At 41.2% G+C, this 26,008-nt stretch overlaps 1 protein-coding gene across 6 annotated transcripts in view; it reads left to right on the top strand.

The window, feature by feature from the left end:
- Nucleotides 1–26,008, top strand: part of SHROOM3 (shroom family member 3) — a 357,377-nt gene that overhangs the window by 249,154 nt on the left and 82,215 nt on the right. The window contains exon 1 of one of the 6 annotated variants that reach the window (XM_054682949.2): nt 19,349–19,522. The exons of 4 other annotated variants lie outside the window; for them this stretch is intronic. The gene's annotated coding sequence lies outside the window, so the exon portion shown is untranslated. Of the gene's footprint in view, nt 1–19,348; nt 19,523–26,008 lie in introns of those variants that run through there. One more of the 6 variants, XM_063809526.1, reaches the window with a different exon arrangement.

Below are 26,008 nucleotides of genomic sequence, written 5' to 3'. Positions count from 1 at the left end.
GTGGGAATAATCCAAGTGTTCATCAACTTGTAAATGGATAAATGAAATGTTGTATTTCTATACAATAGAATACTATTCTACAATAAACAGGAATTAACTATTGAAACATGCTACGACACGGACGGACCTCAAAAACATTATGCTAAGTAAAGGAAGCCAGACACAAAAGATTACATATTGTGATTCAAGTTATTTGAAATATCTAGAAAAGGAAAATCTATAGAGACAAAAAGGAGATCAGTGATGCCTGGGTTAGTGGGTGGGAGCAGGGATTGGGCATGAGGGAATTTTGGGGGTGATGAAAATGTCCTAAACCTGGATTATAGTGATGGTTAAAAAACTCTATCCATTTACTAAAAATCATTGAATTGTATACTTTTTTTTTTAAAAAAAGGCATTTTATTTGAAAAATAACTTAGATATTTTATATTGAATCAAACAGATTTATTATAGAAAGAAAAGCAAAGGGCATAACTGTACAAATCAAGAAAGAGATTTTGGCTAGGTGCAGTGGCACATGCCTGTAATCCTAGCACTTTGGGAGGCCAAGGTGGGTGGATCACTTGAGCTCAGGAACTTAGACCACCCTGGGCAATATGGCAAAACCCTCTCTCTACTAAAAATACAAAAATTAGCCGGGCATGGTGGTGCATGCCTGTGGTCTCAGATACTTGGGAGATTGAAGTGGGAGGATCACTTGAGCCTGGGAGGTCACAGTGAGCTGAGATCATGCCACTGCACCCCAGGCTGGGTGCAGAGTAAGACCCTGTTTCAAAAATAAACAAATAAATAAAAATAAAAGAGTTCAAGAAAGATTAACAAGACCTATCCACTCCACTTTCTAATTTGTCTCCCTATCCTCACCTCTCTTTTAATCCCCTCTGCTATTACCCTAGTTTAGCCTATTTATTTGTTTGTTCAACAAACATTTGACCACCTACTATGTGCCAGCCACTTTCCTAGATGCTTGAGGTATAGTAAACAAACCAAGCAGGCCCCTGGCCTCATGGAGCTTACATGTTGGCAATAGAGGGGCCAGCATCACCTCCAGGTGTACTCCCACTACTGTGCCCTAACTGTTCTCCCTACCTCTGGCCTTGCCCCACTCCATCAGTGTCCACTACAACCATAGTGATCCTTCAAGAATGCAGATCTGATCCTGTCCCTCTGCTTAAAAACTTCCAATGGCTTCCAGTTGCCTTTTGGATAAACTTCAAACTCCTAACCAGGACTTGACTGTAGCTGTGTATCTGAAGCCGGCCGGGCCTTTGTGCCCAGGCTGTGTGTGCCAGCTGTAGCCACTTCCTCCTTTGTGCTCTCCTCCATCCATACTGGCATCTTCCCTTTCCTGGGTCTGCCAGCCCTCTTCATTCTCTTTGCTAACTTAACTCCCATTTAATCTCTATATCTCTGTTTAGAATCCTTTTGCAATCCCTCAGTTCCAGTTTAGGGGGCCTTCCTATAGTTCCCCAGCCTACCAGACAGATTTCATCACACAGTTCCCATGGAAAAGAGATGCACAATAAAACATGTTAATAAAACACGTTAGGTGAATGAACACCCAGAAAGAAACATCTAGAGAGAGACAGGTTGAGCCGATACAGGTTAAGTATCTCTTATCCTACATGCTTGGAACCAGAAGTGTTTTGGATTTCAGATTTTTAAAAATTTTTTTTGGATTTTGATATTTTTGCATTATATATTTACCAGCTGAGCATCCCTAATCCAAAAATCCAAAATCCACAGTGCTCCAGTGAAGATTTCCTTTGGGCATCACGTCAGTGCTCAAAAAGTTTCAGATCTTGGGGCAGTTTGGATTTCAGATTTTTGGATTAGGGATACTCAACATATATTGACTTTTGTTACTTATGTGATACCATGGCCCCCACATTTAAGGGAAAGGGTGTTTTTCAGAGTTAGGAAACAGGAGCTTTATATACAATTTCCATGAAGGACACAGTGAGAAAGAAAGTCAAGATGATTTATCCCTCTAAAAAAAATGAACATAGCAAGATTTTCCGTTCTAATTCTGTAAATGAGATTAACAATGAAGTGATATGCATACAAAGTGCTAAGGTCATTTGGTTAAAAGAAACTAAGGTAATATTTTCGGAGAGAAAAGAAAACCAGAGAATAATTCTATCCCTATTGTTGGCATTGAGGATATTGCTTCAGCAGGCATATATCTTAAATGTTTTAATTAAATTCTTTTTACTGGAACTTACTCTGTTACTTCAAATTAGGGACCAAAAAAAAAAAAAAAAAAAGAAAGAATACCATTTCTCTCTGCTCACCAGCTTCTTTTGATAGGGACAGTAAGCTCAAACTATGTGACAAGTTGACTTGAAACTTAGTTACTCCCCAAAGAAAAGCTACTAATATGTCACCATTTTGTAAAGGATACATGCTTTTTTTTTTTTTTTTTTTTTTAGACTGAGTCTCGCTCTGTCACCCAGGCTAGAGTGCAGTGGCGTGATCTCAGCTCACTGCTAGCTCCGCCTCCCGGGTTCACACCATTCTCCTGCCTCAACCTCCCGAGTAGTTGGGACTACAGGCGCCCGCCACCACACCCGGCTAATTTTTTGTATTTTTAGTAGAGACAGGGTTTCACCGTGTTAGCCAGGATGGTCTCATCTCCTGACCTCGTGATCCACCTGCCTCGGCCTCCCAAAGTGCTGGGATTACAGGGTATGGTGGCTCATGCCCAGCCAGATACATGCATTTTAATTTGGTGAAAAAATATTACTTGCATTAAGGGGATTCTGCCTCATTGCCCTTAAAAAAGTTCTCTTCCCTACAAATTTCCAAACTAAAGGGAGCATACATCAAAACAACATTTGCTGTTTGTCGCTTTGATCAAGAAACACCCATTTCAAAAACAAACTCAAAACTAGGCCAGATTTTTTGAAAAGTCCCTTCCCAAATTAAATCAGTCAATATAAACAGCTTAGCCTCCCCACTGGATAAGAAAGAAAAAGTGGGATGGGGTGAGGGTGGGTAGGTAGCCCAGGTAATAAGTATTGAGTTGGGTTCCTTAAGCTTCTCATTTTGCCTGTCGCCATGACTGTCTTCAACGGTTAGCTCTATGAATCTCTATCAGACTTGAGTTGGAATCACACTGTGTGATTAGGGACTTAATATAGTCTTATTTGGGTCTTCAAAAGCTTCTTTTGCCATTATATATTATACCAAGGTAATTTTAAAAATAATCTTATTGGCCAATGGTTTAGAAAGAAAGATTTTTTTTTTCTGAAGAAGATCCACAGTTCTCCTCTCTGTTTCTGTAAAGTCTTATATTTTTCTATTTTTTGTCCTTTTTGTCTACATAAAGAGAAAGGATGTTAAAGATTAACTGCTAGGCAGCTTGCTGAGAGAAAAAAGCCAAGGGTGGAGGAGTAGGGTGGGGTTTAAATAGCAGCCAAATTGAGCAATAGTGTATTTTCCTCTTCAGAATGAATTAGGCTATTTTCTTCTTTTTCATACTTGTTCTTTACTGTGTTTTTGTTAAAAAAAATTTTTAATTGTGATGAAAAATACATAACATAAAATTTACCACCTTCACCACTTATAAGCGTGCAATTCAGGAGTATTAAGTATATTCACATTGTGGTACAACAGATCTCCTGAACTTTTTCATCTTGCAAAACTGAAACTCTATATCCATTAAACAACCCCCGTGTCCCCACTTTACTGTTGTGTTTTAAAAATATTTATTTATTTGTTTATTTTGAGACAGGGTTTCACTTTGTTGCCTAAGCTAGAGTGCAGTGGCGCAATCGTAGCTCACTGTAACATTGAACTCCTGGGGTCAAGTGATCCTCCTGCCTCAGACTCCCAAGTAGCTAGGATTACAGGTATGTGCCACCACACCCAACTACTTTTTTTTTCTTTTGTAGAGACAGGGGTCTTGCTATGTTGACCAGGCTGGTCTGGAACTCCTGGCCTCAAGCGATCCTCCCACCTCTACTTCCCAAAGTGCTAGGATTACAGGCATGAGCCACCATGCCCAGCCTTACTGTTGTTTTTAAATTAGAGTTAAAAAGTTGGACTTTTCTGATTCTGTATAATGTTTTCATCAATTCATATGTCGAGAAGTCAAAATTTTAAAGTATTTTTAATATAAGAGATACCTGTTTTCTATGAACAGTGTTCCTATATTTCTACAGGTTATTTATCTTTTCTTCTCTCCTACACATTTTCAGGTAGGTGAGAGAGGAACTCATTCACATCCTTGAACCTTTAGCCACCTCTCTTACTCCTCATAACGTGAGGATCGAGGCTGAGTTGTCCTCTAATAGCAGGAAGCAGAATAATCCTTTTTTCCTAGATCATATGTCAAATTTATTTTCTTCTCTCTCTTTCTCTTTCTTTTCTCTTTCTTTCTTTCCTTCCTTCCTTCCTTTTTTTGTTTTTGTTTTAACACAAGGTCTTGCTCCATTGCCCAGGCTGCCACAATCTCAGCTCACTGCAACCGCCGCCTCCCCAGGCTCAAGTGATCCTCCCACCTCAGCCTCCGAAGTAGCTGGGACTACAGGCACACATCACCATGCCCCGCTAATTTTTGCATTTTTTGTAGAGCCAGGGTTTCTCCATGTTGCCCAGGCTGGTCTTGAACTTCTGGGCTCAAGTGATCCGCCTGCCTCGGCCTCCCAAAGTGCTGGGATTACAGGCGTGAGCCACCACACCCGGCCATGTCAAGTTTCTAGAAGCCATTTCTTACCTTCTCCCCACTCATCCTCCCCATTACCCCCACTCCTCAGCAACTGTGGCATACTAGTCTCTGGTCTTAGGGTTCATACCGGCTGCCAGGGGTCCTTCTTGGGTTGGCTCCAGTTTTCTGAAATCTGGCAGTTAGTTAATAAGAAAACGAGGGATATCAATAATGGGCTTAGACAGTTTCCTCTGGGTATGCTTTTAGGTTCTGTCAGATTTATTCATTCCTACACATGAGGAAGAGACCAATGTTCCCTTCAGACATGAATATGAACATAGACCAGAGATAAACAAGGTGGGGTGTGTGTAGGGAGTGGGAGGGAAGCTCAAAGTCCAGATGCTTATTAGCACCGGTGAAAACACACCCATTTATGAAGAACAGGGATCTCATGCTGGATAAGGGGACAAAAAGCAGAATTCTTAACCTGGCAACTACCATACTGACAGAAGCAGGGTTCTCACTCATTAATTCATGATATTGAAGTACCACTGGTATTTCTAAAAACAGTTTTCAAAGCATTATTTGTTTTGTGATCTCAGTAGTTTGAAAACTCCAAAGGAATGTTTATTGGAGATCTATTATCTACCATGCCTTGTACTAGACACTGTAGGTACCCAGAAGAGTAAGAAAGATGTAGTCCCTTCCCCAAGAATCTTACTGTCTAGTTGTCAAAATCCTGGAGTATATTATAAGTAGAGGCCAGGCGTGATGGCTGATGCCCATAATCCCAGCACTTTGGAAGGCCAAGATGGGAGAATCACTTGAGGCCAGGAGTTCAAGACCAGCCTAGGCAACATAGAGGCCCCATTTTTATAAAAAATTTAAAGATAATCTGATCATGATGATGTGTGCCTGTAGTCTCACTTACTCAGGAGTCTGAGGCAGAAGAATCCCTTAAGCCCAGGGATCCCTTTGAGGCTGCAGTGAGCTGCGATCATGCCACTGTAATCCAGCCTGGGTGACAGAGTGAGACCCTGTCATCAATCAATCATTAGATACGTAGTTAGAGGATGGATAGTTAGGTAGGTAAGTAGATAGATGATAGCAGAGAAGGCTGAGAGCTGATACAGCCTGAGGAACAAAGTCAGGGGACCCTAAAGTTATTCAAGGGATTAAACAGGATAAGGAAAATAAAGCACTCAGCAGACTTCCTGAGACACTGATCAATAAATGGAAGTTGTTGTCAGTAGCAAGAATAATATTCAGATAAATTAGCTCCAGGAGTAGATCTCGTTGGGAATACAGGGCATACGCATATGCTTCTCAGCAGTTTTATGACAAGTACCAAAAATTTGGTTCATAAATTCAGGGAAAAAATGGCTGGAGCAACTGAGAAAAGATCTTGGAAGAATGGGACTTACAAAAACGAAGGGGGACAAGGAGGATAGCCTAGCCTTATAAAAATGAGATGGTGGGCATGTGTCTAGTGTTTTAGGAACATGAATTCAACCATATCTGTGTGTGCTATTCACCATGTGGCATCAGAGATGAATGAGGCAGAATCCCTGCTCCTAAAACACTTTTCATCTAGGAGGAAGATTTTTGTTTTAATGCTATCAATAGCTTTATTAAAGTTAAAACGTGATAAAGGCTATAGTAGATGATTGAATGATGCAGTTTTGAACACGTAGAAGAGAGAGAAGTTGCTTTTGGATGAGGATCAGAGGCATTTCATTGAGAAAGGAATATATTTTGCAGGTCCTGGGAGGTTGGCTAGAATTTCCATAGCAGAGATTGGCGTTAAGGAAAGGATCGAAACCCAGACAAAGGAAAATGGAGGAGGGAAACCAGGGCATGCTTGTAAAATGGTAATTATTCGACTTATTAAAGGTCGTTAGAAAAACTCTGACCCTTGGAGAGCGAGACCATCCTGGCTAACACAGTGAAACCCTGTCTCTACTAAAAATACAAAAAATTAGCCGGACATGATGGCCGGCGCCTGTAGTCCCAGCTACTCGGGAGGCTGAGGCAGGAGAATGGCGTGAACCCGGGAGGCGGAGCTTGCAGTGAGCCGAGATGGCGCCACTGCACTCCAGCCTGGGAGACAGAGAGAGACTCCGTCTCACAAAAAAAAAAAAAAGAAAAAGAAAAAGAAAAAAGAAAAACTCTGACCGTTATACCTTAGCCAGTTAGGATGAAATCAGGCAAAGTTATGTGAAAAGGTACAATTTTTAAGGAAAATTTGAATAAATTCCCATTTACTGAGGAAAAATCATTCTAGAGACATCTGGGGCTTTGTCCATCCCCCATTAGACTTACGAAGTAAAAAGGTTTATAAGTAGCTTGGTTTTTCTTAGTGCCCTGAATAGGAATAAAGTATTTGCCTGTACAGAATGAATGTGTCCGCTTTCCTTTACCTTCTAGGAGATAGCAAACTTTGTCCTCTTATTAAAATAGTTTAACCTACAGCACATCTTGGTTATCCAGGGTGGTGTGAGAGAAAAGCATGGGCTTTGGGGTTGGGCAGACTTCTCTGAGTCTTCATTCTCTCCCTTCTTTACTGTTGGACCTTGGGAAGTTACTTAAAAGCTGAACTTCGTTTTCTCTTCTATAAAACAGGACTGATAATAGCTACCTGAAGGTATTATTGTAAAAATTAGAAAAAAAAGTATATAAATAACCAGGCGAGGTGAATGACCAGGCGGCACAAAATACATGGTGGCTGCTTCTCTTACCAATAGACAATGGCGCAACTCTTTGTGGGCAAGTGCGTCTGTCTGTATTGCCATGATTTTTGGTCTACCATCAAGAAATGGCAGCCAAGAGCCCGCTAGAATCTGCTCAGGACTCTGTTATCTTCTTGCCTTTGACCAATACAAGCACATGTTGGACACCGCCCAAATGTGCCGACCATAAGAATTTTAAAAGTATATTTTTCCCCCATCTTATCTTCTCGTTTCTAGGCAAGAGCGCTAAAGTATGTGGCATAATACTCACATCCGGCTTGGAGTAGAACAGTTTCCTGAACACCTACGGGGAGAAAGTTGTACTTAAAAGCAAATAAACTGGAAAGTCAAGAAAAATTTTCCTCTTGCTTGAATCTGCTTGTGAAAGTCTAAAATAAAATGTGTGATTTGAGGCAAATGAAAGAGATCCTAGAAAATTAAGTACTCTGAAGAGTTATCATGGTGGTTACTGGCTAGAATCCCTCTTAGAAGCACATTGTTTGTAGGTTTTTAAAAAATAAGAGAGGTGAATTAGCTTTTTTAAGTCAACAATTAAAGTGAGACTGCCAAAAAAAGTAAACAGGAGCTACATTTAATTTCTGTTTTTCCTTTGAGAGCCAAGGAGGCCAGCACTTCAAGTCCAGTGAAACTGCCAACTAGCTAATGGAAAATTTTTCTTTTCAAACATAAACATTAAGGTTTACAAGTAAAGATAAGGGTTTTTTTGTTGACATAGAGCACCAAATAAGACTTAGCCCCTTTTAGAAAATTTGTGGACATTCAATATCATATTGTCTGGACCTCAGTAGGAGTAAATCATCAAAGGAAGTCATTTGCATTTCAGGAACCCCAATTAGTTTTACCCTAGCAACTTTTCTTGCTTTTATCTCTTGAAGTTTATTTTTCATAGCACTTTGGGTTTTCTTAAAGCAGTGTATGGCAATGTTGATGACCTTTAAATATTTATATGTAGTCAAGACTTTATATACCAAACTCTTAAGAAGACAACTGAGTCAGTCAGATGGGTGTTTTGATGCTATGAATAAAATTGAAAGGCCCAAAATTCTGATACGACGCAAAGACATGAAGTGCCAAATCAATAAGCAATTTTATTTTTTATTTTTTTTTTGAGACGAAGTCTTGCTTTTGTTCCTCAGGCTGGAGTGCAATGGTGCGATCCTGGCTCACAGCAACCTCCGCCTCCCAGGTTCAAGCAATTCTCCTGCCTCAGCCTCCCGAGTAGCTGGGATTACAGGTGCCTGCCACCATGCCCGGCTAATTTTTTGTATTTTAAGTAGAGGCGGGGTTTCACCATGTTGGCCAGACTGGTCTCAAACTCCTGACCTCAGGTGATCCGCCTGCCTCGGCCTCCCAAAATGCTGGGATTACAGGCGTGAGCCACCGCACCCAGCCGAGCAATTTTTTTAAAAAGTAATTTTAGTTTTGTTGTTGATGTTTTTTATTGTTATGAAGAAATCATTGGTGTATTTGATGATTCTCTTGGTCAGCGAAGCTGCTCTTAACAATAAATAAGTGATAAGTTTGTAGCAATGGAAAAACATGATTCTACCAGCCATTAAAACAGATTTCTACAAGTCATTTGTTCAACTTGCATGCCAGTTTATGACAGTGTCACCTTTCTCTATTTGTAGTTCTCCTGTCTCCTTACTTATCACATAAGATTAGAGTCAGATACCTCAACCTAGTCTTAAAATCCCCCACCCACTGCCCTCCAGGCACGCTAGTGTCTTCCATCCCAGGTCTACTCTTGGCCTAGTCTTTCTTCCTTTTCATCTCGTTATCTCCTACACTGTTTCCCTGGCTCTTTTTCCCCACCCAGTCATCAGGCAGCTTCTCAGACAGGGAAGCAGTATTTGTTAAAATACAAATTGTAAGCCAAGGATAGGAACTGTACCAAATTCCATGCTTAAATCTTCTATGCTTCCCCTTCCTCATAGCTCCCCCAAGCCTTTACTTATCTTCATCTATGTCGTTAAAACATGAATATTTTTCTAGAAGAAAAAAAAAAGCTTCCATTAGAACATATGGGATTATGCCCCAGAAAAGATTCAGTCCTCAAGTCTTGTGCTTTTTGGACATCATCAATTAAAATACTCACTTGTCTCAACAGAAAATAATATTCTCACTTCTGCTCAGGCAAAGGTTAGGTTCTGAATGCCATCCAGCTCAGCCTGTCCATCCTGCACATAACCACCTCCCCACGCTCCCCAGGCACATTCTCCTCGGTGACAAGGACCTACCAGTATTTGAATGCACTCCAGTTGAACCCATGCTGTTAAGGACCTGTCACTTGTGGAGTTTTACCTTTCAGGATTCTGGGCCATCAGTACTCATTGTCACCTAGATCACATGTCTTTTTCAAAGAGTCAAATGCCCTTCACATACCAAGCACACTTCACTTTCTTCCAGAAGGTTGTTGCCACTAACAGGATGTGGCAGCTGTTAGTAATTCACATCAACCCTGTTGAGAGCTTCAAGGTTGAAAAGGAAAAACACTTTCTCCAGCACAAACAACCAGAATCAGTTTTAAGCTGGTGAGGTTTTGTTGTTTGGATTGCAGCTTGACCTATACCTTTTTTTTTTTTTTGAGACGGAGTCTTGCTCTGTTGCCCAGACTGGAGTACAGTGGCGCAATCTCTTCTCACTGCAAGCTCCGCCTCCTGGGTTCACGCCATTCTCCTGCCTCAGCCTACCGAGTAGCTGGGACTGCAGGCGCCCACCACCACGCCCGGCTAATTTTTTGTATTTTAGTAGACACGGGGTTTCACTGTGTTAGCCAGGATGGTCTTGATTTCCTGACCTCACAATCTGCCCGCCTCGGCCTCCCAAAGTGCTGGGATTGCAGGCGTAAGCCACTGTACCTGGCCCAACCTATACCTTTTACAAGTGAATTTACAAAGTGGATTTTCTTCTCTGAAATTTTGCTTGGGGACCAAAATTTAAATAAATACCATAAGTGAAAGACATTACCCTATTTCTCCCACGTAATCATCACTCACCCCTATACATGTTAAGTGCTGCCTGATTAATAAGAGCTAAAATTCAATAAGCACTTCCTTTATAGCAGGGACTATCCTAAGTGCTTCATATAAAGTATTACATCTAGAACTTCAGCAACTCTATGATTCAGATTCAATGTTTAGCTACCATTTTATAGGTGAGAAACTGCTTCATGGGGTAAGTGGTCATCATAAGATCACATCATAAGCGCTGCAGCCAGGACTCAAATTTACCTATTCTGCTTCAGAGACTACACTTTTAACCATTAATTCCATGATGCAATGCTGTCTCAACTGAAATGGGATTCCACCTTGGTGGCAAAGTCATTATGATCAAAATCAATGAGGCCGGCACCTCCCATTCAATATCCTCCCCATGCTGTCAGCATGACTTCTTGAACAGTGCAGATCTGATCATGACACTGGTATAAAAGTTTTAGTGATTTCTCTTTGCCTACAATATAAAGTATAGATCTTGAAGATGGCCTAAAGGGCCATTATCTTCCATCATCTGCCTCTCCATCTATATCAACTGCCACCTGCCCATGCCCTAGTGATGTCACTTGCAGTTCCACAACTGGCCTGTGCTGTTTGATGCTTTGAGATCTTCAAACTTTCTGCCCTGAACTATTCCTCCCCTCCTCTTAGTTAGCAAGTTCATGCACATCCTTCAGAACCTCTCCCAAGCATGTCCTGTGCATCCTTCCCTGACATAAATATCCTCTCCTCTGTTTGCTACCAACACATAGAACTATTTATCAAAATTATCATAGCCACTATTTTCAGCTCTCATGTGCCAGGCATAGTATTGAACACTTAGCATGTTTGCTGGGTACAAATATTGAACCACAGACAAAATTAAGGGAGAAATGTAACTGTTTCTTTAAAAAAAAAAAACTGACCATAATTTCTATTTTGAGACCTCATTCAGCTGGGAGACAGAAACTTAGTATCAGCCAATTCAGGATCCCCTCTAGCTCCTGGGGTTGCAGCTAAGTTGTAAGAAGCTTAGGCAGAGTCTAGGGGGTGTGTGTGTGTGTGTGTGTGTATGTGTATGTGTCTGGATGAGATTGAACCTTTGGTATCCTTGTCACCATTCCCCATGCTAGTGTCTGGTTGGTGTCTGGTGTCGGGATGTTGGTATCTGCAGCCTTTTCAGATGGATTAGGAATCTGTGCCCTCTTGGATTACCAGAAACAATTGGCCTCTCCTGAAACACTTTGGACTGGAAAGATTGGTGGAAGGTATAATACTCTCTCCAGCCCAGGTGTACCACACAGACATTTCTTTCATTCCCACTCCATGCTGGGCTCGCAGGGACTCTGGGACTGAGTCAGTTCTCCGGAGTCCTGCCTGGGACCAGGGCCCACATCCTTTGTGCCCTCAACTCTCTCTGCCTCTCTGGAGCTTTCATCTTGCCCCACATAACACTCCTAACTCCCCTCCACTTTCCCTCTGGCTCTCCTTGCCTTTCTTTGTCAGTCCTAGAAAGCTGTAATGTCTGCTGGGAAGAAAAACTGGCTCTCATTGAGTATTCTTGCACATCTTAAGTCGGGCACATGCATTCCTTTGTTCTATGAGTTCTGTTGTGTTCCCTTGTTTTTCTTTGGTCAGTGAATGACACTGACTGGGAAGAAAGATGAAGGTTACTGGAAAAGTCAATGTTATGAGTAAGCAGTTAATATCTCACTGTTACCTTGGCCCCAAACACACACACTCAATGATTATCCCATATTAATTTTTATAAAAACCTTCTGTGGAAGATGTAATTACCATTTTCACAGAGGAAAAACTGAGGCTTAGTGAGATCAACTGACGTCACCCCCAGCAGGCAAGATCTTGAATTCAGTCCACACTTTTGACCACCACACTCCACCATCCTTAGCACATGGGACTGAAATAATTTCTTTAGATACCTGGGTTTTCCACTACACTATGAGTTCCTTGAAGTTAGGGTTGGACCTCATCCATCTTGATATCCCTATCCCTGGCATATAACAGGTTCTCAGTAGGTGGCAGTTGAATTGAAATGGGTCAAGGAGAGAGAAAGGAAGGTAAGAAGGAAAAAAAAAAGGAGAATGAGAAAATTCCCTTATCTTAAGCTATTTGGAAACTTCCTGAATGATACTCTGCCAGCTAAAATATAAGTGGAATGAAAAGTTTGATGATTATCTAAGTCACGTCTAGCACTGAGCTCTCCTTATATTATGCTGTCAAATTATTCTAGCCATAGAAATTAATTCCTTGTCTCCAGGAAAGAAAAGGGTATAATGTGGTTGGTGACATAGCAATGACAAGTGAGGAAAATGTGCATATGTGAGCAGTGACCAGTGTGGACAGTTTTTACCAGTCAATGCAGTAATAGCTGATTTTTATTTACTTTTCTAGACAGTACCATCCAAGATGCTGGTGGCATATAAATCTGATAACTTGTGGAATTTCACAGCTTTCCATTAAAATTTTATCTGAAAGCCCTTGTTTTACCACATTACATAAAAGCCTCTGATAACAAGTATCATATTTATTTGCCCATGAATGTAGGTGAAGGGTAGAAGTTTTAGGCTGTGACATGCCCAAGTTACAGTCAACGTAGTTTTGCTGAATAGTTTTTTTTTTCATAATCATCTATTATTTTTTTAAAAAATTTTATTTGATGTTGTAACAGATAACTAGAACACAACATAAATGAAACCGTAAAGTTAATCATTTCCCTGCCCCACCTTTCCCAGGTAACTTATATTAACAGCCTGGGGTGTGTTCTTCCTTGGTCATGTAATGTTTGTGTTCTCGCACAAATTCTCATTCATAGAAGTTTGCTTTTTCTCCTTATAGTGTTTCTCCTGACCTCCTTCCTTGCCTTTACCCTCCAGCGAATTTCCCTTATTCTTTCCCCCTTTCTCTTCCCCATTCCTCCTCCATCTCTTTTCTCTCTCTCTTTCTTCCCCTTCTCTATTTTTCATTTTCTACCTTTTCTTCTTTCTTTCTCTGTTAGCCTTGGAGGACCCAGGCTCTTGGAAAATTGCATTTATCTTCAAGGTGTGACAGTTCAGTCGAATTTTGACTCTGACCATTTTTCTTGGGTTGTCTTATGCCTCAGCATAAGAAAGGAATACAAAAGGGTAGGCAGAAAAGTCAAATATTCAGTTAATCAAGATTAACTTATTTGATGGAACTACTTTAGAACCCAGGATGCTTTTTAAAGTTATTAAAATGTTTATTATACAAATGTAATTCAAAGAGTAAATCATGGTTCTTGTTTTTAAAAAATCCTCAAAGTCTATAGAAGTGTTTAAAACAAATGATAAATTTTTATTTATCTGCCAGAATTCTTCTCCCTGCAATGCCACTCTCCAAGAAGAGTTTAGCTTTCCTTCATGAAGTTTTTCTGGATATTTATAAAACATGTAACAAATATTGTATGTACTGGTGGATGTAGACAGCAAATGGGAAGCTTTTTCACTAGATAATGTGGACATCTCTCCATGTCAGCACATATAGGACCCCCTTCTTTCACTTTAAATGCTGCATAATATCCTTTGCAATTAATTTAACTATTTTCTACATGAACATTTAGGTTGCTTCCAATTTACAGGATGCATTTCTAATCTTTCAACCAAGACTTCCCAAAAAGAATGCTGTCAATTCTTGTCTCCTTAATGACTTGGGGCTGCTGACCTGAGTGACTGTTATTTAACCAGTGACCCCCATAGCCTTGACAGGGTCCTTTGTGTTCCGTGTCTCCATAAGGACAAGAACTTGCTGGCTACCTTCACCCTCTGAGGCTATCTCTGTAGGTCTCATTCTGCTAGTATTGTTGCTCTGTTCTTTCCTAACCTTTCTGCCTCTGTTTAAGCCTATACAGGTTTGATACAGGCTCCATGCGCATTGTAGTTGACTGCTGTGCTAACATACTTTGGTAGCACAGATAGTGAATAACTCTCATCTACCTAGTCCTCCTCTCTCTTTTCTTTGGGTTCTCACCTGTGCAAGATAGCTTTCGGGATAACAGCCAGGATGCATTAAGGCCTTTACTTGGGACCCCGGGGCTATAAAGAACAACAGAAAACCTGGAGGTGCTTTGGTCACTGTGAAACAGCTGCCACACAAAGAGACCTTATCCAGAGAAAGGGTGAGGCCAGTATCAACTCAGAGGATCTGGGGGCTCACTGGCCTATTTACGGGAAAAGACTGTGATAGAGATGTTAAAAGGTATTTGAAAAGACAAAGTAACTCTGAGACGCTGAAAGAAATTATAGAGTTTTCCTCCTTCATGTTCACTACATGAAATAGATCATTTCTAAGGGGTTGGCATGGCCTTAAATGCATTTCCCTAAAGTTTCCATTTTAACATCTTCTTCTAGGACACCTAGGATGGTTGTTCACTTGTTTTTCATTTTGTTGTGAGTGGTTCCAAAAAATCAAAATATTTATGAAAGTGAATATTATGCTAGAAGTCATATATTGTTCACAGTAAACCCCAACACCCATTTGAGAAAGCAGCACATCATTTGTTCCTCCTAATATTTTCTCTCCTAAGCAAACAATCTATGTTTCAAGTGTGTTCTTTCTTTGTAGTGTGTTGTTTATATTGGTCATTAAACAGTTCCTAAAACTGACTTTCAACTTATATATAAGTTGTTTCTCTAAGGTGTCAACATTGAAAAGAACAGTATAGAGCAGGGGTGTCCAATCTTTTGGCTTCCCTGGGACACACTGGAAGAAGAAGAATTGTCTTGGGCCACACATAAAATACACTAACGATAGCTGATGAGCTAAAAAACAAAAAACAAATCACACAGAAAAATCCCATAATGTTTTAAGAAAGTTCATGAATTTGTGCTGGACCACATTCAAAGCTATCCTGGGCCACATGCGGCCTGTAAGCTGAGGGTTGGACAAGCTTGGTATAGATGAACCAGGGAATTTATTGTATGACTGTGCCAAGAAAGAGTTAATAATTATTTAGCAAAGATTCCTACATTTCAAATAATTGTTTTTCACATCAAAGCTTTAGTTGTAATAATAGAAGGAATGTCAAACTGAATTGGTAAGAAATAATGGTAGACTATTTCTAAGTAAAATTTAGTAATATTTTAAAGTATAGGCTGGGCACGGTGGCTCACGCCTATAATCCCAGCACTTTGGGAGGCTGACACGGGCAGATCACTTGAGGTCAGGAGTTCGAGACCAGCCTGGCCAACATGGTGAAACCCATCTCTACTAAAAGTACAAAAATTAGCCAGGCATTGTGGTATGCACCTGTAATCCCAGCTACTCGGGAGGCAGGAGAATCGCTTGAACAAGGGAGGCAGAGGTTGCAGTGAGCTGAGATTGCACCACTGCACTCCAGCCTGGGTGACAGAGCGAGACTCCATCTCAAAATAAAATAAAAGAAAGTATAGAAGTAAGTAATGATAGCCTTTTTTTTTTAGAGGCAGCATCTTGCTCTGTTGCTCACACTGGAGTGCAGTGACACGACCCTAGCTCACTGCAGCTTCAAACTCCTAGGCACAAATGATCCTCCTGCCTCAGCCTCCCTATTATTAATAGCTAGGACCACAGGTGCATGCCACCACGCCTGGCTAATTTTTTTATTTTTATTTTTTGTAGAGATGGCGTCCCCCTATGTTGCCCAGGCTGGTCTTGAGCGATCCTCCCACCTCAGCCTCCCAAAGTGCTGGGATTATAGGTATGAGCCCAGCCTCATAGACTATTTCTAAGTGAAATTTAGTTGAATATTTTAAAGTATAACATATGTTACAAAACCAAATTGCCATAATAGATATAAAAAAAGCTAAACTTGTGAATAAATTGAGAACCCAAATAATGTATGATTTCTAGATATAGTCTTTTTAAATATACAATTAATTAAATGTATTAGACTTAAATTGAAAATGTATTAGACTTTAAATTAAGATGAAATAATTCAAAGAATAAGTGCTGAATCTAGAATTTTGAGATGTATGACAATAATCTGAAATTTCTAGAGCTTTTTGTCTGAAAAAAGATACTCATTCTCACAGGTCCCTCCCAACTAATCAACTGTAGTAAAAAAACAAACTTCTCAATATCTATATGTATACAATATGAATCAGACCCTCTGAATATACTAGATCCTCAATAAGCATACTCTGATGTGATTTTAAATATTTCTTACAGGTTATTATATTTATCTTTCACTGACATTTGGATTTGTAGGTTGAAATGTTTAAGAGAGAAGGGAGGAAACTGACTTGGCATAAATGCACACAGTGCTGTTCTGGCTGCCAGTGTTGTGGGTTCTGTCGCTGACTCCCTGGTTTTGACTCAGGACCACCTGCGGGACCTTGCACACCTCAATCTGGTGTACCTCTGTGCCGGTAGGTGCTGTGCTGCTCTAGGACCATGTTGGGGACTTATTCCAGTCTCTCTGGTCTTTCCTTCCCACAACACACTCCAGCACCAGAGGTGGCTTTGGCGAAGGAAAGGGAGCAAAAAATGATAACCTATTTAAAAACGTCTTTTGAAAAGTGTAAATTTTAATGGCATGTGAATCATCTGTCCATTAAAATGTTTAAAATAAAAACTTTTAAACAAAAGAAAAAATGTACAAATTACAAGTTCCAGACTGGCCATGCACACCCTTTCTAAGACAGGCTGTGCACTTTTTTCCTATGTGTAACTTTCTCACAAAATATTTTCGCATTTTTAAAGCTTTATTTCTTCATTAATATATTTGATTTTAATAAAAAGTAAAATGCTTTCGATTCTAATGTGATGCATTATTTCTGAAAGCAGTCTTAAGACAGGAACTAAAGGGCAGTGTGATTTTACAGAGAACATCTTTAATAGCGGCTGGGAGTTTACACATACACACACTTGATATGTGTAACTATTTCAGGTCATTCTTTCGTCTTGTGGAGGAAGGGACAGACAAGGAGAACTGAGGTACCAGTTGAGGAAACTAACCCCCAGCTCATGCAGAGAGACATTAGCATAATTTTGTATTGTTGCTGAAATTTCTTCATGTCTTACTTTTGATCCCATGAGACAAGTTGTTTGCTTCCATCTAAAAATATCGGATGATGCCTCTACATTGCAGATACAAGTTAAAAGTGTTTTTCCAGAATCTATGTTACAAAGGAAGCCCAGGGACCTCTGGTCATAGTGATGAATTTCACTGGTGTAACATCCATGCTGTGTGGGAGGTGAGATTTGGACCCAAACTGTGTTTTTAATCACCAATTTACAGTGATGTTTCACACAGAAGTAGAGGGATCTGTTCCACCCTTATGAGATTTCACCTGACCCAGAGCACTTAGAAAACAAGATAAAGCAGCAGCAGGAGAGGAGGCCTTATCTGTTCTGCCCACAGAGCTCCTGGCTGTGTTCTCCAGCTAATACTTCTTACTCCCCCCCACGCGCAATGGCAGCGGCAATGTGCGTTATAAACTGCAAGGGCTGACCACTTCTTCAAAGCTTAAGTTCTGGACATCACCTCCCTCTCCCCCAAACAAGATTGCCACAGGACACGAGGACACAGACCAAACCATATTAACCTCTCTGCTTCCAATGCCTAGCAACAATGTTTGTGGTTACCCCATGACTGTGTGACAGCTGTGTATGTGTTGATACCTGCTTGTGATACCATAGATAAAACAAAATACAATTTTAAGGAGGATAATACTTTATGGCAGGGAGGAGCCTGTCCATGAAGGTTTCAGTAAAGAGGTTTATTCAGTGGTTGCCGTGGCTGCTAATGCTCCTGCATTCTGTCAGGATATAAGAGCACAGACAAGTAAAGGCAAATGTGGTATCAGCTGTTTGGTAAGGGAGGTTTCTATTTCCTACCTAGTGAGGTCTTCTCTGTGTCTATATGCATATTTATTACCTTAAATATAGAACCTGGACATTTAACAACAGGGATTCTGCTTGAATTAGAATAAAGCCAATTTCAAACCTTACTGTTACTTTCATCTCTGGAGGTGACACGTGAGAGCAATTAAGAGAGGACTCTGAGGGGAAAAAATTCCTACCTCCGTTGAAAGAGGCTGGAAGAACCTTTGAAGAAAGATGAAACTTAAACTAGCACCATCCCTTCCTTTAGAATATTAACTGGACGCCTATATCATAAATGCAAAACAAATGCAAATGGATATATTTTCTAAAATTCCAAAGTTTGCAAAGCTGAATGCAAAATCTCTCGAAATTACAGTCATGACGACCGAAAGAATCACGTCTCTTGTCTAATCAGAGACGATGCTTATGGAAACAAAAACAGGCCCGGAAGGAAGGCTTCAGCGGCATTCACCACCACCTGCATCTCTGCTGTGACTTACGCTGAGAAGAGGGCATGCTGAGAAAAAGGATGGTTATTTTCCTTGTAATGCGAGCTTTTTTTTTTTTTTTTTAGCTGTGAACTTTTTACCTTGCTTCATTCATGCTTCATTTGATCAATTACTAACTGTATAGCCTCTGAAAAGCGAGCGCGGGCTTCTTAAAGTTGATATTTTGCTTTTGGATTCCTCTGCATTTTACAACGGGGGGAGGTTAATTAAGGCACCTTTCTGATTGAATGGGCAGAGGGACTGAGGGTGTGTGCTTCGGTCCGGTCCCCTTAATACCGTAAGGACCCAAGGACCGCGGAGGGGCGAGTGGAGCGCGACGCTTCCACCCCAGAATCCGTTTTCAAACCTTAGGGAGCCTTCTTTGCCATTGAAATGCAAATCCGGTCCTGAGCTCCCGGGCCAATCCGGGAGGCTTCCTGTGGGATTACCTGGTGGCGAGCGAGCGCCGAGCCAGCGCCGAGCCAGCGCGGCCCCTCGGGTGCGGCGGGCGCGGGGTGGACTGTGCGGGCCAGGGCGGGACGAGAGGTGGGCGAGCGCCCCGCACCCTCGGCGCGCCGCGCGGGATCAGCGTCCTCCAGCCGCGCTGCCCCGGCCCACCGTGCAGCTGTAGCCGCGGCGCGGTGGCGCGGTGGCGCGGTGGCGCAGGGCGCTGCTGGGCCGCCCATTGTTGAGTGCGTTGGGCCCCGCCGGCGATGCCCCGCGCCGCCTCCTCGGAGCGGCGGCGAAGTTTGAACTTGGCGTCGGCCTGGAGCCCCGAGCAGCCCGGGGGCGGCGGCCGCGAGGCGAGCGGCGATGGTGAGTGAGGAGGGCGGCTGGGCACTGAGAGGGAGGCGGGGGCCAGCCGGCTGCTTTCTGGAGCGCGTCTATTTCGGGCTCTGCGGCGACTCTGGAAAGCCCTGTCTCGAGGATGGCTCCCAGGGGCTTTCACGGCCAGCACCCCGGCTGATGGGGGCAGGTGGCGTGCTCCGAGGGTCTCCTGACACTCCTAGGCCTTGGCTTTTTATCAGAGAGGCAGTAGCTGCCACTCCAAGAGGAAAATAATTGTTGATTATTGACAGCATGAACACTTTTCGGAAGAAATGATCTGTGAAATATTTTAATTTTGATAAATTGCTTCCCACCAGGGCCCCTGCTGAGTTGAGAACTCCTTGCCTTTCTTAATTTTACTGGATTTGTTTCTGTAGGAAAGGCTCCTGAAGTGCGTTGAGGGGCACGCCTACCCCCAACCCCCACTTGCTCCAGATCTTAAGACAGTTACTTAAATAGTGTGTTCCTTGTGCTGCAGCAACACTTAAATCATGAAAATGAAATTCTACCTGACGCTCGCTTTACTCCGAATTGCCAGAGGAATAAAACTTTTGCTGGTGGGGGAGGGGAGTGGTTACAAAATTTCAACACCTGGAGCACTCTCTGGGGGTGGGATGTATTTCTCTTCCTCTAGGATGTATTTTGGCATTACCTTTTTCCCCTCTCCCTTTAAATAGTAGTGTTGTTGTGGCGCACTGTGTGCACGGGAGCTTCTGCACTGGGAGCAAATGGGTGCCCTGCATGCGGGTCATCTCCATGGAGAGATTGCTGTGATATCGGGGGTGCAACAGGAAGTCCTAGCACAGAGGCTTCCAGAGAGAGTTCTGTGCATTTTCTGTTTTTAATTAGTTGTTTTAAAGCCTAGTTAAATGTCCGTTTCCAGTTAAAAGCACCCTGGTCGGATATATGGCTAGATCTTTCCCCCAAATAATTTCACCAGAAGTTGGTTTACATTTTAAATTTATTTTGATGGTTACCTTTTTTTTCTGGTTATAAAAATATTACACAATCGTTGCAGAAAAGGTGTAATTTACAGAGAAAGAAATAAACTCTTATAACAACATCTATGTTTTGTTTGCTAAGACCTAGTTTTTCACAGAATCCTAGTCATTTGAAAACTTTTCAGCTATGGACTTTTTTTTTTTTCTCCATTGCTAACAATCCTGGTTTAGGAACTAAAGCTAGGAATTGACAAGGAAATAAACTTACTTAAAAAAAGTTATAACCAACAATAACTTATTCACATTGCCCATGAGTTGGAACAGAATTTATTGTGGCAATTTCTCTTGAATCAACTTCCCACATCTGCTCCCAGCAAATGGTTTCTGTTTGTACAGCCTATTTTGTAAATACATCTCTCTACCATTAAGGCGAGGTGCCCAAACACATACCCCTTTCCAGTGCTTGTGGCTTGGCTCATATGGTTAATATGTTTATTGGCTTCTGCATCAGAACTTCCTCACCATACATTTGATAAAACCCTGGAGAAGGTTACCAAGGGATGTTGTAGAGAATTCACTTCCCTGGAGATTTTAAGAATAGGATAAACATCCATCTGCCTAGGATGGCTTCAGTGCAGTACTGTCTGGATAAAGGAAGACTAGGTCACTACTCTGAACCTCAAAATTGAGGAATTCTAAAATTTGTTTAGAATTCCTCAATTTTGACCTGGGACCAGGTCCTCTGTGACCTGGGACCAAAGCAAATTAAGGTTGCCAAAAGTACCTGAGCCCAGTAGGAGGTGGAGCCCTGTTTTGATTTATGTGAAACAAAGGTCTTCTTTTGGTAACAGATATGTTAAATTATTCTTAGGAGTTACCAATCCTTTTCTATTATGGATAGAAAATCAACAATGATTTAACTGCTTTCTGGGAAGGTATAGGTGAATTACAGTATAAATTCTGTGATTTTAAAGTAAATGAACTGATTCATGGGAATTAAAAGTTTTGCCTGAAAGGTGGGCAGGGTGTGTGTGAAGAGTGTGCCTGAGTTTTCTCCACTTTTAACCTAGTGTTATTTTTAGAATCCTGTCTTATGTGTTAAATCTGGTTACATTTTTAAAACATCAACATTCTACTGTCTCTTCAATGTTTATTCTTGCTTTCCCTTTTCATGCAGAACCCATACAGACCTTTGACCAAAATCAATTATTCTTGTAAGTTCTGTTCGAGGATGTTTCCCTGGAGTCCCGCAGTGCTGAGGTTTTGCTGGTGACTTCCAGAAGGTCAGGATTTCATGGGTTGCCGCTTCTTCTGACTTTCTGTTTGACAGAAGTATCCTGTAATTCTAACCACTGTGTGACCTCAATTGCCTTGACACCTTCCTCCCCTTCTGTAGTATCACTTGAACAGGAGCTGTTTCGTCCTGCAGGATCACTGAGAGGGGTTCACTTTCTAGGGAAGGTCATGTCAGAAAGAAGATTGGGAGGTAGAGCCTGGTGGCTGGGCAGTCTTCACCTTGCCTGAATGAGCAATGCCTCCATTTCACAGCCTTCAGCTTGTGGGATTTCTTCATGCATGTCAGAAACTAGTTTTCTTATGCTGTTGTAACACCCAAAGAAGGAATAGGGGCATGAACAATGGTCATTCATTTATTCAGCAATCATTTACTGTGTGGGAGGCATCCCAGGAACTGGCGATGGGTTCCCTGCCCTCAGGAACTCGTCTTATAAGAGGCAAAATAAAACATGTTAATAAGCTGGTGCCATTCTGAAGGTGTAGAGTACAGGGGTTAAGAAATTAAGTTTGTTGTAAAGTTAAACATACACCAACCTATGACCCAACATTTCCACGCCTAGGTATTTACCCAAGATAGGTGAAAACAAATGTCCACCAATGACTTGTACAGAATGTTCATAGCAACCTTATTTATAACGACCAATACCTGGAAACAACCCTACATCCATCAACAGGAAAATGGGTAAAGAAACAGTGGCACATCCATACAATGGAATACCACTCAGCAATCAATGGGAATGAACTCTTGATACAAAAACCTGGATGAGTCTCAAGAGCACGTTAACTGAAAGCAGCCAGATACAAAATAATAATAAGCAATTCTATTCATGAAGTGCTAGAATAGGCAAAACTAATCTATGACAGAAGTCAGTGGTTGCCAGTGGGTAGGGACTGACTAGAAAGAGATAAGAAGGGATTTTCTGGAATGATGGAAATGTTTTATGTTTTGTTTTTCGTGATGGTTTCATAGGTATACACAATTATCCACACCCATCGAACTGAACACCTAAGACCTGTGCATTTTATTGTATGCAAAGCATTACCTGAATTAGAAGAAAAACTTAGGTTCTAGAGTTACACAAGAGTACACATCCCACATCTGCCTCTAGGCATATATTACCCTGGACAAGATATTAAATAAATACCTCTGAGCTGCAAGACATTGGACAATAATAGAACATCTTCATAGGGTTGTTGCAAAGATTGAGTTAATGACTGAAGGTACTTAGCTTAGTAAGAACTCAATAAATGTCAACTACTATTTCCAGGCACTGTGATAAATATAATATGTGATTTTGGAGTTGATGAAAAAGTATTTACACTTTTGTGGAAGCCATATCATTTAAGATTATCAAGGATCTTATATTAACTGGTATCCTTATCATTATTACTATGCATACCTTCATTTTGATAAGTTTTTTTTTTTAAAGCAACAAGACAGAGTCTTGCTGTGTTGCCCAGGCTGGAGTGCAGTGGCACAATCTTGGCTCACTGCAGCCTCCACCTCCCGGGTTCAAGCGATTCTCCTGCCTCAGCCTCCCAAGTAGCTGGGACTACAGGCACATGCCACTATACCCAGCTAATTTTTTTTGTATTTTTAGTAGAGACCGGGTTTCACCATGTTGGCCAGGATGGTCTCAATCTCTTGACCTCGTGATCTGCCCGCCCCAGCCTCCCAAAGTGCTGGGATTACAGGCGTGAGCCACTGCACCTGGCCCTTGATGAGTCATTTTTTAAGGTTGTGGGGATTTAAAATGTGAAGTTCTTGTGTACGTGATCAAAATACTACTGGGGTTTGGTTTTGCCAGCAGAAGTAAACTCCAAAGAGAGGAACTACGCACTAGGTAAACTCCTTTTTTTTTTTTTTCCTGAGGACTGATCTGAGGACTGATTTAATGATGATTGTCGAAGCTGAGCTCCCAGATGAGGCTCACAACATCTTCTGGGAATCCAAATGAAAGGTTAACATACTATATTCTCTTCCCAAAGATGTAGGTAGAAAAAAAAAACAAAACTCGATCTCTCTATCAAAATTAACGTCATGCTTTTCAGTAAAATGCTTTGGACAGAGTGGTAAATTTATAATAGTTTATTTAATCTATTAAGCTTCAATGATTTAATTTAAGTTCAACAAAGCATTTGGGAAAGATGTTATATATTTTGCCAACTCCAAGTGAGGCATTTTGTTGTTGGGTTGGTTTAATTCATTCAGTAAACATTTGTCAAACATTTACTGAGAACGCATTAGCCTCTGGGAATTCAATGATGAATAATAAGACATTGTACCCTCAAGGGTTCATAGACACTCCAGCCACAAGTGTGAATGTGTACACATTTCTTTTGGAATTTTTCTCAGAGCAGAGAGGTCTGTCTCAGGCTAGTCTTTTTGTTTGTTTTTTTGTGTTTTGTTGTTTGTTTTAAAAGCTCCTGCTTACAGTGGAGGTTTAAAATCCTGGTTCTTTTAATTGATGTTATTTTCTTAAACATTGGCATTTCTCATTAAGGCTTCACTTGTTATTCCTTACTAAAAATAGCAAAAACAAAATGGTCTTATATAAAGGCAGTTGAGTACAGTGGAAAGGTCAGAGACTGTGCAAGTAGAATGACCTACGTTTGAATCTGAGCTCTGCTACACTAGTAATTTGGAGAGTCCTTTAAGCAGCTGTTTCCTCATCTGCAAGATGGTGATAATGATACCTTAAGAGAGGTATTAATATTTATTAGGTTAAGGCTGTTATAAGGATTAAGTGACAGAATACATGTAAATATAACTAGGATGGCACCTGATAGGTGTTAATTCCTAACATTTATTGAGTACTTACTAGGAGTCAAGCACTGTCTAATACTTTTTGTGCTGGCTGATTTTATCTTCCTCACACTCCTATGAGGCAGGCACTGTTACTATCCCCTTTTAAAGGTGAGGAAACCAAAATCATAGGTTAAATAACTTGCTGAGGGCATGGAGGTGCCAGGGTTAGTACCCAATACCATCCTGTCAATTAATGGATGAGGTCCGTAATAGATGTCAACTATCTTTCCCTTTTAGATATGATTGTTTTATACCAATAAGTGGAACTAACTAGTGGCCTGCTTATGGCTGCATGCAGATTAATACTGGTGGTGGGGGATGGTTGACTCCTTGAATATGTTCTTAAATGGTTAATGGGTCTACCACCTTTGGGGGTTTGTGGGATGCTTGTAGGAAAGGCTCTAATGAACATGTCTTTTCTTTTCCCAGCCCCTCACAAGTCCACCTGTGAGGTGGTCCTCTCTGACATTGTCCGTTGCTCCTTACCCCCAATGACTCCAATTAGGAAGTCAGTCGATTTATTTGTGAACAAAAAATTGGAGAATCATGGCTGCCTATTAGAATTTGACCTATGCTTTGTGAGGTCTATGTAGGGATGGACATAGATGCAATATTTTCTTGGTCTCCAAAAAAATAGCAAGGTAAGAAATGTGCCCCAGAGCACTGTTACAGTAAGAAGAAAAGTCTACCATTGATCCTGGATATTTCATATTTCCTATTTCCATTGGCATTTTCTCAACTCCCAGATGCTGGAGAACCTTGAGCTAAAACTTAAATAAAAATAAGTTCCAAATGGTACGTTGAAAACGCTACTGATTTAATGAAGACGAAGTCACCTTGACCAATTCATTAAAATAATGTATAGATGCCCAGGGGAAAATGTAATTAAATAAATATGGATCCTAGTATCTGTTCCTATATGAGCCTTTTCACTTAGTTTCTCCCCCAGAGTCCTGAGTGTCGTGGAAGATACTCTGGATTATTGGTCCTGACATCAAAGCCTCTCCATTGCAGTGTGGAGTTAGCTAGGCAGCCAGAATCTCAGGACCATTTCCTCAACCACTCAAGTGGTGCCACGTTGGTCTATTTCCAGACCCATCGAAGAAGCCCCTCAGCATGCAGAGACCTTTGGAGACACTGGACTGAAACCAGATGGTGCAGAAAGAAGCCCCTAAGCAAAGTGTTGCTTGCAGCCCTGTATTTGAAGGAGTGCCACTGTGTACCAATTATGTCCATCCAAATAAGCCGTATTATTTTGGGGCAAAATGACTGGGAAATGAAATTTTTAGGACTCTGCTCTCTGATGGGGAAAAAATAAATCTGGAAGAAGAACCTACAAGGATCTTAGCTGTCTGCTTGTCTCTGACACTCTCGAGGCCTTGTGCCAGGCTGCTTTGCTGTGCAAAAGCTCCACTTCAGTCTTTTAGT

This window comes from Pan troglodytes, chromosome 3 (assembly GCF_028858775.2).
Source record: "Pan troglodytes isolate AG18354 chromosome 3, NHGRI_mPanTro3-v2.0_pri, whole genome shotgun sequence".
Taxonomy (NCBI): Eukaryota; Metazoa; Chordata; class Mammalia; order Primates; family Hominidae; genus Pan; species Pan troglodytes.
Note: the sequence above shows the minus strand (reverse complement) of the source record. Positions and strands in the feature narration are given on the sequence as shown.